Below are 20,426 nucleotides of genomic sequence, written 5' to 3'. Positions count from 1 at the left end.
CATCCTGAGTGAAATGAGCCAGAAAGACCAAGACAAACACCATATGATATCACTCATAACTTGAATCTAATATCCAGCACAAATGAACATCTCCTTAGAAAAGAAAATCATGGACTTGGAGAAGAGACTTTTGGCTGCCTGATGGGAGGGGGAGGGAGTGGGAGGGATCGGGAGCTTGGGCTTATCAGACACAACCTAGAATAGATTTACAAGGAGATACTGCTGAATAGCATTGAGAACTTTGTCTAGATACTCATGTTGCAACAGAAGACAGGGTGGGGGAAAAATGTAATTGTAATGTATACATGTAAGGATAACCTGACCCCCTTGCTGTACAGTGGGAAAATAAAAAAATTATTAAAAAAAAATGTCAAAGGAAATTCTTCAAGCTGAAGTGAAAGGACTGTAATTAGTAACAGCAAAACGTGAAAATATAAATCTCACTGATAAATGTAAATATATAGTTAAATTCGGTATACTCCAATGCTGTGACCAGGGTGAGGAAATCACTTATGGCTCTAGTAGATTACTAAAAAATAAAAGTCTAACTATAATAATTTGTTATCAGACACACAAGGTAAAAAGATGTAAAGTGTAACATCAAAAACAAAAATGTAGGAGTTCCCGTTGTAGCTCAGTGGGTTAAGAACCTGACTGGTATCCCTGAGGATATGGGTTTAATCCCTGACCTCACTCAGTCGGTTAATGATCCAGCACTGCCACGAGCTGTGGTGTAGGCTGGCAGTTGCAGCTCCTATTCAGCCCTGAGCCTGGGAATTTCCATATGCTGCAGGTATGGTCCAAAAAAAAAGAAAAAAACCAAACAAACAAACAAAAATCCCATAAATGTAGAGGGTAGAAAGAATGTAGAGCTTTAATATGCAATTGAACTTTAGTTGTTATCAGCTTAAAATAGACTATCCTAAATATCAGGTCTTTTATGTAAGCCTCACGGTAAAAAGTAAACCCAAAGCAAAAGGTTATAGTAGAGTCACAAAAAATAAAAAGAGAGGAATCCAGGCATACCATTACAGAAAATCATCAAATCACATAGCAAGAGAAGAAGAAAGGAATTGTAAAACAGCCAGAAAACAGTTAATAAAATGGCAATAATAAGTCTGCATCAATTAATCATTACTTTAAATGGGAATGAAATAAATTCTCAATTGAAAGACATAGAGTGGCTCAGTGAATTAAAAAAACAAGATCCAGTTATATGCTGCCTATATCCTTCAACTTTAAAGATGCACACAGTCCGAAAATGAAGGGATGAAAAAAGATATTCCATTCAAACAAAAACGGAAAGAGAACAGATTTGCTATTTTTATATCAGAAAAAAATACTCTTTAAGTCAAAGAGTGTAACAAGAGAAAAAGCACATTATGATCTAGTAATAAAGAGGTTAATATGTGGAATCGCAAATAAAGTCAGGAGTTCCATGGTGGCTCAGGAGGTTAAGATCTGGCATTGTCACTGCTGTGGCTCAGGTCACAGGTTTAATCCCTGGCCTAGGAGCTTCCATGTGCCATGGGTGTGGCCAAAAAAATTTTTTAATAAATACATTTTTAAACAATCAAACTCAGGGAGTTCCCATCATGGCATAGCGGAAATGAATCTGATTAGGAACCATGAGGTTGCGGGTTTGGTCTCTGGCCTCACTCAGTGGGTTAAGGATCTGGCATTGACAGGAGCTGTGGTGTAGGTCGTAGACACAGCTCGGATCCCCCATTGCTGCGGCTGTGGTGTAGGCTGGCAGATGCAGCTCCAATTCGACCCCTATCCTGGGAATTTTCATATGCTGCAGGTGTGACCCTAAAGAGCAAAAAAAAAAAAAAAAAAAAAAAAATCAGACTCAGAAACAGAGTACAAAATTGGTTTATAGGAGCTGAGGGGTGGGGGAAATAGGGAGAGGTTGGTAAAAGGGTCCAAACTTTCAGCTACAAGATGAACAAAGTTTGAGGGTTTAATGCGTCCTATGGTGACTAGAGTTGACAGCACTGTATTACATATTTGAAATTCACTAAGACAGTAGGACTTAAATGTTCTCACCAAATGAACAACCAAATAAAAAAGATCAATACGGGAGTCTGTAGGACGATGGATGTGTCAGTTAAGCAGATGGGGGAATCTTTTTACAAGGTCTAGGAATATCAAATCACCACGATGTACACTTTAATTATCTTAAAATTTCATCTGTCAACCATACCTTAACAATGCTGAAATAAAAAAAAACAGAAATTAAAAAAGAACAGTGCTATGAACAGAATTGCATATGCCAAAAATTCCTATGTCGAAGCCCTAACCCCTAATTTGATGGCATTTTGAGATGGAGCCTTTGGAGGGAATCAGGGTTAGAGGAGGTCATGAGGGTAGAATCCTCAAGATGGGATGAGCAGCTTCATAAGAAAAAAGAACCCCGCTCTCTCTCTGCCACATCAGGACACAGCCAGAAGGCAGCCCCTGCAAGCCTGGAAGAGTGTCCTCACCAGGGAACCAAATCCACCAGCACCTTGAACTTGAGCTTCTAGCCTCCAAAACTATGAAAAGTAAATTCCTGTTGTTGAAACCACCCAGTCTGATACTTTGCTATGGCAACCAGAGCTAATACAAAGGAGTATATCTACATGCACTGGTATTAAAAGCGCTCCAAGGAGTTCCCCTCGTGGCACAGTGGTTAACGAATCTGACTAGGAACCATGAGGTTGCGGGTTCGATCCCTGCCCTTGCTCAGTGGGTTAATGATCCGGCGTTGCTGTGAGCTGTGGTGTAGGTTGCAGATGCGGCGCGGATCCCGCGTTGCTGTGGCTCTGGCGTAGGCTGGCAGCTACAGCTCTGATTTGACCCCTAGCCTGGGATCCTCCATATACTACCAGAGCAGCCCAAGAAATGGCAAAAAGACAAAAAATAAAATAAAAAATAAAAAAATAAAAGCATTCCAAAAGATACCAGTAAATTTTTTTCAAGTTGAAAAACAGTATGTGTAATATAATATCACCATGTAAAAAAAAAAAAAAAAAAAAACCAATTACATGTATTCTCAGCTGTTTCCACTAATGCTCAACTCAGATGTTGACCTCTTTGTCTTTTAGAAAAAGTTCTCACTGCTACAATGATCATTGAAAGAAGAAAAAGAACCAATTAGTTTTCTATTTTGTGAGTTCGAGGATCAACCAGTCCTCCACTTTCTGGAGGCCACACCAAGGCTTTCTGGCGTGATGACAACCTCTGGCAGCTAATTATGCCCTCAGGAGCTGAGGCAAAGAGTTAGGAAAAGTTTGCAAAGGAGCAAATTAGTGTTATCCCATGAGGGGGTGGTTCTTCAGAACTAAGAACTTTTACCTGCTTGAGATCCCCAGGAGCTTGAGGTAAGTAATTAAAGGCATGATTGGAGGCTACAAGAACACATCCCTGCTAAACGTGCAAGTTGCTTATGAGCTCACAGTTCCCGACTCCTGTAACCATCGTGTGGACCAAAACTGGGACACAGCATCTCCCAGTTTCCCTGTCAGGTCTACAAAATCATACACTGAGAAGCAGCTGAGAGTTCCCTGGTGGCCTAGCAGGTTAAGGATCCAGTATTGCTGTGGTTGTGGTGCAGCCTGGCAGCTTTGGCTCCGATTTGACCTCCCTAGCCTTCGAACTTCCACATGCCGCAGGTGCAGCTGTCAAAAGAGAACAACAACAACAAAACACCCAAAACCTGTGACATAGGGATTAAACCGTTCAGATCTGGGAGTTATTAAAACACCAGTTAGTTTACCCAACTAACTCATGTAATCTTTTTCACCATCTGGAAAATTCAAATTCAACCCCATCTTTTATTTACCCAACTAATGGCTCAAGGCCACCTCTACCTTAAGAGCAGAAGTCCTTGCTCTCTCACAGAAGGCTGGCCCCCACCTCATACCAAACTACCTAAGAGCACTCAGGCCCAAGGACTCCTGCTTCCAAAGGCCAATTATGGGAGAGAAGAATATAAATTATGTCCAAGCATTGTCTTTGGTCGTAGCCATGTAATTGGTCCTGTGTAATCAGATGGATGTGTGGTGGCTGCTGCAAGGCTTGACTCCTGCCAAGCCACAGTATAATTCCACCCTTGAGTCCAAGGTCATAGTTATCTTTGTTCACTGTCACACATGCAGCTTCTGCTCCCCAAAACACAGTGGCCCAAAGAAGCTTCCAGCCCAGGCACATGCTGCACAAAATAAAGCCTCATACCCAAACCGCAGTGCTGAACCTACCTCACCAATATAGGTTCCCCTGTCCCTCATGGTGGGCTCCTTCTAGGGGGGGGTCTCTAAATTTTTTTTTTTATACTGATGGATCTTGGTCAAACCACCAAACCAGGTTTTCTTAATTGCAAATCTCAGAGACCTAAAGGTTGGGGGGTGGAGGGAAGGTCAGCCTTCTCCTTCCCAGAAAGCCCCTTAAGAAATTTGTTGAAAATTCTGCAAACCAAGAGGAGAAGCAGTGTTTGCTCTGCCTCAGGACAGACATAATAATAGTAAGTTCCTGTCCTCACTACATCTGCATACTTAAGCAGGGCACTCGATAACTTCTCAGGACAAAAACATTTTCGCCAAGGAAACGTTCTGCCTCTGCCTATGTAAAGCAGCATCTTGAACTGGGGGCACATTAGTTCATTTGAAGCTTTGAGAACATGCTACTACTCACACTTTCCAGATGAAGAGGTTCAAAGACGTGGAGTGGCTCGTCCACAGTTATCACCAGTAGTAGGTGGTCAGCTAGGTCACAAACCAGCTCCATCTGGCTCCAAAAGCCTAGAAGAGTTTCTGAGATTCAGGAAACGGGGCGTGGCTTCGCTGGGTGTGTCCCGGCTCAAGTTCTCGCGAGAGCTTGCAGATCAGCTGTTGGCTCAGTGCCTCCATCAATCTGAAGGCTTGATGGGGTTGGAGATGCTGCTTCCAAGATCGCTTGGCTGTTGGCGAAGAGGCTCAGCTCCACACCATGAGGGCCTCTCATACGTTTGCCCATGAGAGATGGAGCGAGAGACAGAAAAGCTGCAGCGTCTTTATTTATTTATTTTTTTTGGCGGGAGGGGGCGTCTTTTTTGCCATTTCTTGGGCTGCTCCCACGCATATGGAGGTTCCCAGGCTAGGGGTCCAGTCAGAGCTGTAGCCGCCGGCCTACACCAGAGCCACAGCAACACGGGATCCGAGCCGCGTCTGTGACCTACACCACAGCAAAGCCAGATCCTTAACCCACTGAGCAGGGCCGGGGATTGAACCCACAACCTCATGGTTCCTGGTCAGATTCGTTAACCACTGCGCCAGGACGGGACCTCCGGCATCGTCTTTTACATCCTAACCCCAGAGGTAACAGATCATCACTTCTGCCATATCCTATTGGTCACACAGACCAGCCCTGGAGGGGAGTGTGAATAACAAGCAGCCTTAGGAGCCATCTTGTTGGAGACCATATGGCATTTTTTCTTTTTCCTTCTTTTTCACATCTAAATTTCCCAATTTTTTTTTATCATGAACATATAAAGTATAAGGAAAAAAGCTACTGGCTGCTGGCAAGGGCACTTCCTCAGCCCCGCTGTTGATTTTTAAGCATCTCCTTCCTCTTTCAAGCTATTCTCTACCGTCTCACAGCCGAATTAAAGATTGTTTTCTCAGCACAGTCCTCTGGCGCCACCTGGTGGCGGATTCCAAAATCGTTGCCAACAACTGACAGCATGAACTCGAGTCCGAAGACCTCCCCTGCCTGCAGGAAAGTGACTTAGGATATAACTATCGTTTAGAAGATAAAGCCTAGGATCGCATGTATTAATTCAGAGGGCCCAGGGATCTTCCACATTCATCCGTGAAGGGAGCTGTGGAATCCCAGAAAGGATGGAAGGGCTGTAATAACTTCTGTTGCCAGAACTCAGCCTCTGCTCACCCATGCCAAGTAGAAACGTGGAGACAGAGTTTTGGGTGAAGGAGAAAAAAATAGCTTTATTGTTTTGCCAGGCAAAGGAGGGTCACAGCAGACGAAAGCCTCAAACACTGTGTCCCCCTTAAGAGAGATCGGGAGGTAGTTTTATAGTTTGGGGAATGAAAAATAGGGCCACAGATAAGGATGAGGTTAGAGACGAGCTGGCATTGTTTTCAGAGCTGGTGTTCAGTGGTCTGGGGGTCTTTCCGGAATAAAGAACGCTTCATAAATATCTAACATTTTTTTTAGGGGGTTGTTCTGCAGAAGAACTCAAAGACTGTGATCTATATATTCCATGAGGAGGAACCAGGACCCTGCCCCAAAGTTGTGCTATTGTTTCCTGATGGCTCCTCCCTGTTTCTGCATCTTCCCCCGCCCCCTTCCCTGATTAGCAACTGTTTGAACCTGCCCTTTGGAACTCAGAGAAGGTCATGGAGGCTGAAGTTTATTCCCTAAAAACAAGAAATGGGGGACATAAGAAAGGATTGTGCGCCCAGGGACCAATGGGGCCCTGCTCGGTTTCACTTTGAAGAACAGGGGTAATCCTATTTTCTCACTGCCTGCTCATCTGCTCCCCAGATACCAACCAGGCCCTCCAACCGGGCAGACTCACACTTAGCCAGGAGCAAGAAGGTGGGTCCCCTCTTTCCTCCAGTCTAACAGCTCAAAATCTAACCTCCAGAAATTTCACTTTCACCTTTAACAAACTGCTAGCAACAGGAGGCTGTCCAAAAAGTATGGGTTCACACTCATTTTGAAGAACTTTGTAAACCTGGACAAATACCTCTTGAAATATGCTGCAGCTTATCTTTTTTGAGCCAAGGAAAAAATGCTAAAATTTTAGTCTTAACAAGTCCTCTATACTCGCTGGGAAATTTTTAAAAATTTAGGCAGGAGGAAATAAAAATAAAAGCTACCATTACATAATTCTGGAGTTGTTTTTTCTTCCCTTCCTATGTGCTTATCTAATTTTGTAATGGAATTATTCCCTTACAGTTCTATACATTTTTTTCCTCACTTCAGTTTTACAGGTTATGAGCCCAGGTGATCGCTTGATTTTGACTTCTCATGATGCCTCTGTTTCTTGGCTGCACCTGGGCAGTCTTTATCAAGTTTAAGTGCTAGGAGCAGGAAACACTTGAAAGCTGGGCTGTTTTGCAGGTTAGCCTGGTTTTTCAACAGTACAGTGATAGAACAACAGGTCACTGATAGACTGTGAAGGTTTCTGGAACCCTCCTGCCTCCCCTAAAACAAGAATTTATGCAGAAGAATTCTGGGACAACTTTGGCCTGAATCAAAGCATAAAGAGTGTGGATTTGCTCCCCCAGCCCAGCAAGAAGCCCAGCTGAGCTAACTCTAACCAAACCTTTAGCAAAGGCCCCCAGGATAAAGGTATAGGCAAATCCTTATTGTTTGCTCTTACCTCCAGGTTCTTCTCCTAATGGCCTGTGTAAAGAAACTGCATTTTAAATGAAATCATCTACTGTTGAAAGAGACAACTCAGAACCAAACTTTGGAGTTGATTCAAATCCCAGTTCTGCCAATCACTTATCTAGGGGGTTGTATCTTTGTTAGCTATTGCCACAAAAATGCTACATAACAAAGGCCCCCAAAGTCATAGATTCTTACGGAATAAATAAGTCTCCTGGATCCACAGGTCAGCTAGGGCACAGCTGTCCTAGGCAGGACTGGGCCAAGTAGCTCTGCTCCAAGGTGGAGTTTGGGGGGCCTTGGCTGGGCAGCTCTGTTCCACATGCATTCATTCTGGGGCCCAGGTTCACAGGGCAAGTGCCCAGGGATGTTCTTTTCATGGCAATGGTTGACAGACAGGAGGGAGAAAAAAATCAAGTGAAATTTCATATTGGACTAGGTTTGAAATGAGTACTGTCACTTCCACTGACATCTATGGGCCCAAGAGAAGAGAGAAGTTTCCAGCCCATGATCTTCACATATCTCAGACCCACCCTTGTGACACTGACAGTATTAACAGTCTGAACCCAGCCAGAACACAGATTGGGACTTGAACCCAAGGTTTTAAATTAGAATCACTCACCCTGTGTCTGGACTACTGAGGTTCAGCTTCTTCATGTCTCTGCATGGAAGGAATTCAGCGAGAGACAAAGCAATAGGCAAGAAATAGATTAGGATAGGACACTTGTGAGAGATGCAAGCGGGCAGGCACAGAAACTCTGCTCCAAGGATCCTGTGGGCTACACAGTTTTTATCATCCAAGAGGAGTGGGGGTTGGAAAAGCCCGCCTTGTCCTTTCTGGGAGTAGTAGCTCCTCCTTCGTATCCCGTAAGGTGTATTCAAATCCGATGAAGCATGGTCCTCGAACTCTTGCCCTTGGTCTGAATAGGAATGCAGGCCTCCTCCCATCCCCCACCCAATGACCTGAGGTAATTCTCAAGGCTCCACTAATGCAACAAACCTGCCTGGTTCTGATGGCTTTTTTGAGCAATTTACTTACTTACAGAGATCTCCCAATGTCGGCCAAGTTTCCCTGTAATGGGACTTCTACAACTACCTGCGTCTACTCCATCCCTATTACTTGGAGTTTCCTGGTGGCCTAGCAGTTAAGTTTCCAGCACTGTCACTGCTATGGTTCCATCCCTGGCCTGGGAACTTACACTAGCAGCATGGAAGACTCCCCCCACCCCAAAAGAAAAGAAATGCACCCATCTCTCTAAATTCACCACCCCTTCCTTCAAAAGCTATCATCATCCATCCAGGGAACTATATCTGATTTCTTGGGGTAGAACATGGTAGACGGTCATATGAGAAAAAGAATGTGTATATATGCATGATTGGCTCACTATACTGTACAGCAGGAATTGGCACAACACTGTCATCAACTATACACTAAAAAAACAAAAGCTATCATCTGTTTCCCAAACCAGAGCCCCTAACAGGCTTCCCAGCTTCCAGTCTGCCCCTCCCACCGCTGCTAGACTAACTTCCCATCTCCTGACCACAGCTCACGAAGGCCCACCTGACCAGCCACCGACCCCTGATGGTGATACCGGAAAAATGATACCGGAATCCGGATTCTTGTTCACAGCAATTGAAGAATGAATTCCACGAACACACAGGAAGCAAGCAAGCCAAGTCTTTATTAAAGAAAAGCAAGTAGCTCCCAGGCCCACTGGGAGTGGGCAGAAGAGCCCCCTTCTTCATTGTCCTATAGGGGTTTTTATTTCTTAAAGATAGGGGGTACCAACGTGGGGTGCAGAAAGATGTGTTTTTTTTTTCCCATTGGCCTTGCTCAATTCCCTATATCAGTCCTTGTCCAACAGGATCTTAGGGGTGGAAATGTCCCCTGTAAGTTTTATGGTTTCTTTGTCCTTTTCTTTCCTTAGATTAAGTCACCTTGCCTCTCATTCCTTTTTATCAGTTGAGGAGTGGGCTAGAGATTTGCATTTCCTGCAGTAAACAAAGCCTGTGGGGAATGCACATTTCCTATAATAACACAAGGCCTGTGGAGGTGTTTCTCCCTGGAGCCCTTAAGCCACAAAGGTTAATCAATATCCATATCGAAAGTGGGTATCAGAACCCGTGTTCCTACACTGACTACCTGAGCTCATATTCTGTCTCAATGGCATCTCCAGCTTCATGTTGGGCCCTTAGCTTCCTCACCAGCAATGCCCCAAAGACCAAGTCTTCTCCCTGCTCTTCAAAAGTGCAGAATTCTTTCCTGCCTCAGGGGCTGGGCACATGCCACCTTCCTGCCCACTCCCTCTAGGGCCAGCCTGTCACTCCAGCTGCAGTGTAACATCAGAGACAGGTCTGGCTCCTTCTTCCAGTCTCTCCCGCAGGCCTTTTGATTCCACAAGGGCAGAGATCATGCCTGTTTTTTTTCACAAAAGCACATGTCAAGGGCCCTCTGCCAGCCCATAGCACATGATCAACACAAATTTAAGTTGATAAATAGTTATGTTTACTGGATGTTGATTGAATGTGTCCCAGGCAATATGCTAAGTGTCTCAGTAAGCACCAGCATCAAAATGATAACCAATGATAACGATACTCCCATGTGCAGAAAATTTACTTGCCCTCTTCTTTTTTTTTTTTTTTTTAGGACTACATCTGCAGCACGTTAAGTTCCTGAGCTAGGGGTCAAATCAGAGCAGCAGCTGCCGGCCACAGCCAGGGCAATTTGGAATCTGAGCTGTGTCTGCGACCTATACCACAGCTCACAGCAACACCGGATCCTTAACCCACTGAGCAAGGCCAGGGATCGAGGCCACATCCTCATGGAGACTACCCAGGTTCGTTACCACTGAGCTACAATGGGAACTCCTACCTTCTGCTTCCTGAATTCACCCTCCGGGGACAGCAGGCCCTGGAAACCCTCCAGTTGAAAGTGTAATGGTCAGATGACCATTCAAAACACTTAGATGGATTCAAAACACTTGTGAGAAGATGCTCTCTTAGGGAACTGCCTCTAAAACTTCCTCGGCTTTAGCAAGAAGACATCCACCTGTGCCCGGGCTCCACTCAGGCCCGCGGGCCATGCATTCCACAAGCCACAGGTGCTGCAGGCCAGATGCTCTGGGCAAACTTCAGCTCTGCACCACCTACTGCTTTTAAGTACTAGAGAAAATCACAAGGGGAGGGGAGGGGAGAACCAGGGTTCAGGCTGTAGGAGAAAACATCCCAATAAAAAGGTAGAAAGGAGAGCCCCCAGCCGTGATGACTAAGCCAAGTCCAGCCCAGTGTCCCCACCACCCCTCCCCCACACATCTGCTTCTGTAAACTTGTTTCCGCATCTACGACGTTGCCTGACCTCGCTCAAGTCCGACCAGCCAAGCATGGGCCCGGAAGAACTAGAGAGAGCATAAAAGCCTTGTGAAACCCCTCTTTGGGGCTCAGACTCCGGAGAGGATCTTCTCCGAGCCCGCTGGGGTAATAAACCTGAGTTCTCCAACACCCGAGTGCTCGCTTGTTTTCTCGCCCAGTAAAAGAGCGGATCCACTGCAGCCACAGAGCTGCTGGAGCTGGTCCACTACAGCCACAGGGCTGTCGCCAGAGCTGAGACGCTGCAGCGCAGGGCTGCTGGGCAGCTGCCTTAACAAGGCCCCCCAACTCTTGGACCCAAACGGTCCTGCACACCACCCTACATCCAGAAGCACCTTTATTGGAACTTTATATTCCAACTTTATTGGAATAGTGGATTTACAGTGTTGTGTTAGTTTCAGGTGTAAGCAAAGTGAATCAGTTATATGGATAGATGATACACAGGTAAGTAGAGAGATAAATGTAGATATAGCTATCCTTTTTCTGAATCTTTCTAGGCTGCATCCTTTTTAAAATAAAACATTTTCTGGAGTTCACGTCATGGCTCGGTGGGTTAAGGATCCAGTGTTAATGAAGCCAACTAGGAACCATGAGGTTGCAGGTTCGATCCCTGACCTTGCTCAGTGGGTTAAGGATCCGGTGTTGCCGTGAGCTGGTGTAGGTCGCAGACACAGCTCGGATCCCGCGTTGCTGTGGCTCTGGTGTAGGCTGGTGGCTACAGCTCCAATTAGACCCCTAGCCAGGGAACCCCCACATGCTTCGGGAGTGGCCCCTGATAAATGCAAAAAGAAAAAATAAAACATTTTCTATCCTCCATACAACTATAAATACAATAAAATTCATTAAGTTAAGTATTTTCTATCTTCAATGAGGGAACGCTTCATGTCCAGAGAGTAATTAACACTGTCACGTGCTCCAGATCTGTGCTTTTTTTATTAGGGCCGCACCAGCTGCATAGGAAGTTCTCAGGCTAGGGGTTGAATCCGAGATACAGCTGCCTGCCTACACGTGGTGTAGTTTGCAGACGCGGCTTGGATCCTTTGTTGCTGTGGCTGTGGTGAAGGTACAGCATCTTGAAGGAGAGACCACAACAGTCAACCAGGCTTACTATCCAGTCCCAGGGTTCTTCCCGGCCAGGGTCCTCGGCGGCCACCTCACGTCCCCTCCCCGCTCCCTGCACGCTCACATCCCAATGCTCTCACCATCCTCTGAGTGGGCAGTTCGCCCCCTGCCTCCCCCCTTATATCCTCTCACTAAACTCGTGATTAAGCCTCAGTACAAGCCACCCACTCTTATGCTCCTGGGATCCTTGTCACTTATTCCTTTAAACCGCCCCCGGGGAACTTTGTTTAGTGAGCTTTTTCATTTTGCAGAGTTCGTTTGGCGTTGGTATCGCACGTGCCCTGGCCCCTCCCTCTGGACTGTCCACTTTTCTGGGCAGGACTTGTGCTGCGTCCCCCTCTGCCTCCCTGATGGGCCCGAGGAGTGGGCACTGCGAGGTCCAAACAGGAAATAAAGCAGGGGTTGAGTGGAGAGCACCCTGCCCCACTTCCTCCTTGACTCCAGGGAGCTGCACTGCCTGTCATGTGAAGATGACAAGTTGGTGCCTCTGGGTATGAATGCTATTTTTCTCCATATTTTCACCACCTAACAAACTAAAAACTTGATATACATACGTTGTTTGTCTCCTCTTACCAGCACGTAAGCTCCAGAAGGACAGAGATTTCTGAGGGTTTTTTGCTTTTTGAGTTTGTTTTGGCAGTGCCTGATGCATGCAGAAGTTCCGAGGCCAGGGACTGAACCAGCTCCACAGCTGTGACTCAAGCCACAGCAGTGACAACATGGGATGTTTCATCCAATGAGCCACCAGGGAACTCCATCCCGTTTTGTTCATGGGCAAACCCTCAACTGCTGAGGCATCGTGGCTGGCACATAGTAGGCACTCAGTACAAATGGGCTGACTGCTTTGTCTCAAATGAGAGGGACAAGAGAGGTCTTAAAAATCATCTCAGTCTGGGAGTTCACGTGTGGCACAAGTGGTTAATGAATCCGACTAGAAACCATGAGGTTGCAGGTTCAATCCCTGGCCTCGTTCAGTGGGTTAAGGTTCCAGCATTGCCGTGAGCTGTGGTGTAGTTTGCAGATGTGGCTCGGATCCGGCGTTGCTGTGGCTGTGGCGTAAGCTGGCAGCTGCAGCTCCAATTGGATCCCTAGCCTGGGAACCTCCATATGCCGTGGGAGCAGCCCTAGAAAAGGCAAAAAGACAAAAAATAAAAAAATTAAAATCATCTCAGTCTGCTTAGCATGTGTATCAATACGTAAGGGAGTGAGGTGAACGAAAAACTACCCAAACTACCATAGTATCCCAGCGCTTCTGAGATTCTCCAAGTCCATCAACCAAAACCCTCTAAAAATCCTGGAGGCAGAATTCCCCGTTGTGGCTCAGCCGGTTAAGAAGCCGACTAGTATCCATGAGGATGTGGCCTCGCTCAGTGGGTTAAGGCTTCTGGCACTGCCACAAGCTGTGGCGTAAGTCACAGATGTGGCTCAGATCCCAAGTTGCTGTGGCTGCGGTGTAGGTCAGCAGCTGCAGCTCTGATTGGACACCCCTGGGAACCTCCATATGCTGCAGGTGCGGCCTTACAAAATTTTTTTTTTTTTTTTGGTCTTTTTGCCTTTTCTAGGGCCGCTTCCTGTGGCATATGGAGGATCCCAGGCTAGGGATCGGAGCTGTAGCCACTGGCCTACGCCAGAGCCACAGCAACGCGGGATCCAAGCTACGCCTGCAACCTACACCACAGCTCACGGCGGCAACGCTGGATCGTTAACCCACTGAGCAAAGGCAGGGATCGAACCCGCAACCTCATGGTTCCTAGTCGGATTCATTAACCACTGGCCACGACGGGAACTCCAGAAGCAGTTTATTTAATGCCCCTGAGCATCAAGAGTTAGGCACTGTTACCTTCCCTGTATCACAGGTTATCAAAGATATGAAGGCCAAGCGTCCTCAAAGCTGGTCAGAGACGGACGCTGTGTTCAAGCTCAGCTAACTCTAAAACGGAAGCTCTCAACACTGACTGGTGAACTAGAACAGCCATCTGAAAGCAGCACCTTCTGCTGCAGTGCTTCCCATGACCTGAGGCTTTAAAACCCTCCAGCTCGAGGGGTGAAATGAACTAAGACGGTGACGACTCTGGATGACGGGGACCTGGGGGCTCATTATCCCACCTCATCCATCCGTGTGAATATCTGATTATCTACAATACAAAGCTCCCTTGAAAAGCAGGGTATTAGGAGTTCCCGTTGTGGCTCAGCAGGTTAAGAACCCAACATGGTGTCTGTGACGATGGGGGTTCAATCCCTGGCCTTGCTCTGTGGGCTAAGGATCCAGTGTCACCTCAAGCTGCAGCACAGGTCACAGACACGACTCGGATCCAGCGTTGCTGTGGCCGTGGTACAGGCCCGCAGGTGCAGCTCCAATTCGACCCCTACCCTGGGAACTTTCATATGCCACAGGTGCAGCGGAAATAAATGAATGAATAAATACATAAACGTAGGGTATTATTAACATAAGCAAGAGTCACCTTTTTTTCCTCCAGAAGATGAAACCTCCCACGGCCACGATCACCAGAGCACCAAAGATACATCCAAAAACTGCTCCACAGATGACACCTGGGGAAAGGCCAAATGGAAGGCGCTTCAGGAGGGGTTCGCAAACAACGGGTCAAGGGGGGGTGGGGGGGAGGACACAGAGGAGACGTAAACAGCTCTGCACATAAAACTAGCCTCGGCCTTTGGGAGTGGGTCCCCATGAACTGGAGGGTCTTGACAGAGTCAACTGTTCCTCTCCACTGCAAACTAGGCTCACAGTGCCTTTCAGGTTGTTCTTCCCCACTGACTTCTTTCCTCAAATGTCACTGTGTGCAGGAGCCCATGTGTAAAATAGAAAACCAGGCAGCAACACCCTGATTGAGGCTGGCGTGGGCGCGGGGAGTGTCTCAGGAAGTGTGGCAGAGTGACCAACATTCGAAAACCCTTAGACCAGCTGTTCCACCGCTGGTTTTTAAGACTACCAGCCGCGGAGGCGCAGAGGTCACGGCAGCACATGCTCTGGTGACATAAACCCATGTGTTTGCGGGGGAGGGTGTGGGGACTCCCTGAACTCTGCTTCTGGGGCTTCTTTCCTGAAGCCAACAACTACCACGTGTGGAAACCAGACAGACTCACAAAACAGGTGGGTCTGTCTGCCTCTGGCCGGAAGGCAGGGGAAGGACACTCCCCACCTTGGGTCCTTGAAGTTCCTAAATCACTTCACTCTGTGTGATAAAGGACAGGCACACTTGACAGGGAGTCCAAGCCCAGAATATCAGGCCTGCCTCTCAAGTACTGTGCAACCCTGGGCAAGTCACTGGCCCTCTCTGGGCCTTAACTCTCATTTCTAAAATGGGGGTTGGACAAGGCGATTTCCACGGCTCCCTCTGATTCCAGCATTCAAGGGTCCCAAGCACTGAACGTCACATGTGTGTCTGGCACATGGGCACACAAATGACTACCCTGGGAAAAAAGGACCAAAAAGTGTTTGCAGATTGAAAATGTTACCGGCCTTCAGAGAAGGGAGTGTGGTAGGCGGGAGCTTCAGGGACCTTAGAAGAGGAGGCTGAGCTGGGGCCTGATGGCCGAGTGACATCTCAGCTTCTCCAACCCTCCCGGGGCCCCAGGAGAGCATGCAGACACCTATCCTTCTGTGGACACAGGAAGCAAAACCTCAGTGAATTGCTAAGCACACTGTTGCTCCCCTATCTCATATCCAGTAGGGATGCAAACACTATATAGTTCACTTTCAGCTTTAGTCTGACCATATCTGGGTACCCTATCTGGGTATTTTGGATGGCTATTTTAAAAAATGTAGAATGCTTTTTTAGCAAAATTATTTAGAAGCCATAAAATCCAGTGATTCACAAATTCTAACCTTTTTTAAAGATCAATTTAGATAGTGAATATGTAATTGGCTCAACATTTTAAATTGGTCCATCCTATAAGAAACCAATTCTACTTAAAATTTTTAATTGTAATTCCAATTTCATTGAGGAGAAAAAACTCCATTTGTTCTTCCTATGAGTCTAGTATTGCTGTAAGGCTTCCTAACCTCCACTTTTTTAACAAAGCAAAAATGATTCTCAGGCTCATAGTGTTCAACATGTAGCAGTACTTAAGTACAGTTTGATGTATTTTTAGTCCATTGATCAACTTTCTACTTACCTTATTACAGCTAATTTTGATTCCCTGTTTAAGAGATGACATACTGTTTATTTTTCAGATATAAGTATCTACCTAAGAGACATTGATTTAGAGTTAACTGTTAGATAATTGGCTTGATGAAAAATTTAAATAGGATATCACACATTATGTCCAAACCACTACTATTAATAAAGGAGACCAAAATAAAATAACCTAAATATTGTGTTAGCATCAGAAGTTAATACCCTGTGAATCTGGGGGCAGAAACCTGATTCCTCCTTAATCTGTGTTGCATCCCATCCTCGTGAACAGAGCAAGAGGAGATGTCACGGAGGATAAAAGTGAGAGAAACTTTTAAATCCTTATCCCAATTGAAAAAAAGTATGCTAGGTGACAGACTAACAAGTCACTCAATCTGTCATAAAAACTGAGTGATACTTATGGTAATACATCTTGTAGTTTATGTAAGTGTATGTTTCAGGATTTTCAATTACAAATTATTTTGAATAATTTTGTCAATTTTAGCAAAATATCCATTTTGTGAAGGTAGGATTCTTGGTCTTTTTCCAGATCATCATACATGTATAATTCACCACAGCTCTTAAAAATCCCAATCCAAACTTTGAAGGAAAATGCTATTGCGATCACTGCTGTTAGCATAGGGAAGTGTAAGACAGACGAGAGAATCATTACCTTTGAATAAATTCTTGATCACATTTTCTCAAGTTGTCAAATAACTGAATGATGTGATGGAGAAATATTATGCACTCTACAAGTGGTTGCAACAGTAGCAGCAAGAACGAGGAAGAAATATGGAGATGTAAAATAAACGGAATGGTGAGCTGTTTTAATTCAAATCGTGTTCCCACAGAAGTAATCATCTCCATATAAAAAGACATCACATTATCTAAATATTTCTAATAGTCAGGTGATTGATATTAAGTATAATTGTGTAGTGAATTAGTTAGTATAGATGTAGAACTTAAAATCTGAGCCATCTTGCCAAAGTTCTATGAGAAGTCAGTCACCCAGTATAAGCATAGACATTATCCAAATATTTTCTTAACCAATTTTATTAAACATCTTCCTTTTCTGTATATCAAAACTTTAAGAAACTCTGTAAACGGAATCAACTTACTCTTCTTCGATACATTTTGTGAATTCTGAGTTTGTTGCTATTTCTCTAAGCCTCATTTACACATTTATATAATCAAGTTATATTACAAAATTATACAGAAAATAATCAGTTTTATCCAATGTCTTAAATGATTCATAATCACACGTTAGTTTTCTGTATATTTTTGTATTTAAGTGAACTGTTTCTGAAATTACCATGGACATGATTCTAACCAATGAAGAAACAACAAAAACATCACAACAGGGATTTAATGAAATGATGAGGATAAACTTCAATTTGCCAATCTATTAGTAAAAAGAAATAAAATTGCTGAGAGATTGGTTTTGTTATGGTATTGGTGAACACACATGACGAGGCTGAAATTTTCCATATACTATAAAAATACAGTTAAAATACTGCTCTATATTTTTGTAGGATTGCGCCAAATTTTTATATTCTATTTTGGTTATACTATCAAAATAATAAGAATGATTGTATTCATAGTTAAAGCTTCTACCATAAGCTCAAATCTTCTCCTACATGTGTCAAATATGGCCTGATACGCACTTACCTTAATTGAATCAGATGAATCTAGCCCATTTTAGGGTGGCAATATTTTTGAAGGTTAAGAAAGTATTTATCACTGGAGATATGCAAGCATAGATAAGCCTATTCTTTGATAAGAACATGGAGGAAAATATAAAAGCATCAAAAAGGGCCTCAATACAATTCACTTTATCTTGAAGACTTTACAACTTTAACTCAACTGTTCTTGTTCTCAACTAGAATTCTGCTTGTGAATACTGTATACCTAAAACTAAAGTTAGCTAAAGAATTTTATACTAATCAAATATCTTATGCTTCAAGAGAAAATACAGCCTTGAAATTAAATAAAATATAATAAATTTAAATAATGTATAGCTACTCTAAAGCACATTTCTTAAATTATTATCCAAAAAGAAGTGGCATGGTTAATTCACTAATTATCTGACCATCAGTTCTAAGTAATGAATTTTAAGAAGAATTTTCTCTTGAAATACTCACTCTGCTAATTCTTCTCCAGCATTTACACCTGAAATAAAATACAAAGATTTAAAAATAAATATTCAAACACACTTAGATCGAGTCTATAAAATTATTTTGAAAATCTCGATCTGTCTTAGAACATTATCTATGTTTGCAGAAGGGGTGGAATTTAAATGTTCATTAATGTCAGGGATGCAAGAAGTGGATATCAGAACCCCAATAAAAAGTTGTTTTTTTTTTAATTCTTGCAAAAGCAAACATATATTTTAAATCCTGAAAGTCATTTATTTTGTGGCTATAACTAAAGGAAGTTTGGTTCATAATGCAGAATATAAAGTTATATGACAATGCAAGAATTAATAGGTCTTTTGTAACTTCTAAGAAATTATAGCCCCAGAGGAGTTTAGAAACAGACATCTACCAGAGCCTCTGAGCCGCTGTCCGGGGTACTGAACTTGGGTGTCTCTAGGCATTTTCTGGCTGTAACTTTACTTCTCACCTGTGTGTTAGCATAGTTAGGACAATGTTTCTCTGGAGGATCCAAAACGTTCTACTCAGACAGACAGTTCAGGAAACTCGGTCTTCCCTGTCATCATCTTGCTTTCTAAAGGAAAGGAGGAAAAATAATACAGCTTTGGATGGTATTAAGTCAGCTTTCAGGAAAAGCTGAATGAAGGAAAGAAAAATAGCACCAAAGATAAGCAGCTAGAGTCCAAATATGTAGCAAAAACAGAAGGAAACCTCATGCTCAGTGTAAATAGATCAATAAAAATCCGTGACCTGAAAGATCAGTGACCTAAAATCAGTGACCTGAGCTTTGTGTCTCTTGGCAATTTCTCGCTATAACTTTACTTCTCACCTTGTTGAACCAGTTGATTCAAGGAACCAGTTGATTTTTTTTGCCAGAGATTAACATTGATAAAAGAGATGGGTGGTGAAAGGAAAACATTCTATGCTGCTTCACTTCTGCAGGTCATGTAGGCTTAGCCCAAAATGTACACATTGGAAGTTAAGTCTTCTATCTCATATACAAATCCATGTTATTAAAATTATCCTTCAGATATTAAACTTTAGGAATTTTTATGCACTTGTATCTCATACAAAATAATGAAAATAATTAAAAAAAAGGGTTTGTTGAAATATTATTTCTGTGCTTTAAGTTTATTACATCTTTTATCCCCAAAGTAATTAATATTTTGACTAAAGTAATATCACCACTGTGGTGCTGATAAGAACGCACTTAAGAAGGTTTAATGACTTGCTCAGACATCTGTGAAGCAGCAGGTCACTGTGCCTTCTGTGAATGAAATAAATAGGTTTTCCTATTTACTACGTGATTCCAGGCCTTGAAAGTATACTAACCCTTAGGAAATGAGGGATTCTAGCACTTCACAATGAAAGTTATCGGAACATTGAGGAAACTCAAAATAGAGGTATGGGGTTAAGAGACACAAACTACTATGTATAAAATCATAACCTACAAGTATATAATGTTCAGCACAGGGAAATATTATTTTGTTGAATATAACATATTGAATCACTCTGTTGTACACCGTAAGCCAATATAACATTGTAAGTCAACTATATTTCAATTTAAAAAAAAGATTTCATACTATGTAATCCAAGGCATCTTCTGATTTTTCACTGTGATTATATATGAGCATGCAATGTCCAAAAAAACAGTTGCCGTTAAATATTAATGGATTTTCCTCTAACCAACCTTCTATCTATCAACAGTAATAAAACAGTGGTTGCCATTTCCTTGAGTTTCTATTTGGAGTTTCTATTTGTTGGGTAACTTGCTAATTATTGCTACCATCAAGACCAGCTTACTTTTTTATTTATCCTCTTCTGATAACCTCCTTCCTACATGTGTAGCCTCTAGAATGACTGTGGATGTCCTTACGAAGAAGACCACTAACTCTTTCAGTGAGTGTACGGTCCAAGTCTTTCCATTCCATTTCTTTGGCTGCCTGGAGATCTTGATTCTAATCCTCACAGTGACTGATTTTGGTGTTCTGGTAGCTGTAGCCTGGGTTGGGTCCTTTGTGCATGATTAAACGCAGATTTTTCCGGCCTTAAGTTTACCCTTCTGTGGTCCAAATATGGTTGGTCACTATTTCTGTGACTTGCAGAAACTTGTTGAAACTTGCCTGTGCAGACACCTACACAATCAGTCTTCTCTTGGTGTCCAGCAGTGGGGCATCTGTACAGAGAGTTTTGTCATGCTGATGGTCTCCTATGTTATCATCTTGCATTCTCTGAGAAACCACAGTGCAGAAGAGAGGTATCCTGGATCGGATTG

General features: G+C 43.7%; 4 protein-coding genes across 5 annotated transcripts in view; all 4 read right to left on the bottom strand.

Annotated features, from left to right (window-relative positions):
• Positions 1–4,769, bottom strand: part of LOC100523534 (olfactory receptor 4B1-like) — a 57,827-nt gene extending 53,058 nt beyond the window's left edge. The window contains exon 1 of the mRNA XM_085010083.1: positions 4,675–4,769. The gene's annotated coding sequence lies outside the window, so the exon portion shown is untranslated. The remainder of the gene's footprint in view (positions 1–4,674) is intronic.
• Positions 1–4,795, bottom strand: part of LOC110255252 (olfactory receptor 4S1) — a 100,619-nt gene extending 95,824 nt beyond the window's left edge. Inside the window, exon 1 of one of the 2 annotated variants that reach the window (XR_014836594.1) lies at positions 4,675–4,795. The gene's annotated coding sequence lies outside the window, so the exon portion shown is untranslated. The remainder of the gene's footprint in view (positions 1–4,674) is intronic. The other variant, XM_085010082.1, reaches the window with a different exon arrangement.
• LOC100515430 (olfactory receptor 4X1) overlaps positions 1–4,795 on the bottom strand; it is an 81,307-nt gene extending 76,512 nt beyond the window's left edge. The window contains exon 1 of the mRNA XM_085010081.1: positions 4,675–4,795. The gene's annotated coding sequence lies outside the window, so the exon portion shown is untranslated. The remainder of the gene's footprint in view (positions 1–4,674) is intronic.
• A 6,856-nt stretch (positions 4,796–11,651) lies between these two features.
• LOC110259269 (olfactory receptor 4C46-like) overlaps positions 11,652–20,426 on the bottom strand; it is a 949,087-nt gene continuing 940,312 nt past the window's right edge. The window contains exons 4-9 of the transcript XR_014836595.1: positions 20,040–20,413; positions 18,621–18,725; positions 18,140–18,167; positions 15,340–17,769; positions 14,325–14,412; positions 11,652–11,812 (exon numbers count right to left, since the gene is read on the bottom strand). The gene's annotated coding sequence lies outside the window, so the exon portion shown is untranslated. The remainder of the gene's footprint in view (positions 11,813–14,324; positions 14,413–15,339; positions 17,770–18,139; positions 18,168–18,620; positions 18,726–20,039; positions 20,414–20,426) is intronic.

This window comes from Sus scrofa, chromosome 2 (assembly GCF_054392235.1).
Source record: "Sus scrofa isolate SSC_HxYL_T2T_F1_AM1 chromosome 2, Sscrofa_HxYL_maternal_Yorkshire_Landrace_v2.0, whole genome shotgun sequence".
In the NCBI taxonomy this organism is placed as follows: Eukaryota; Metazoa; Chordata; class Mammalia; order Artiodactyla; family Suidae; genus Sus; species Sus scrofa.
Note: the sequence above shows the minus strand (reverse complement) of the source record. Positions and strands in the feature narration are given on the sequence as shown.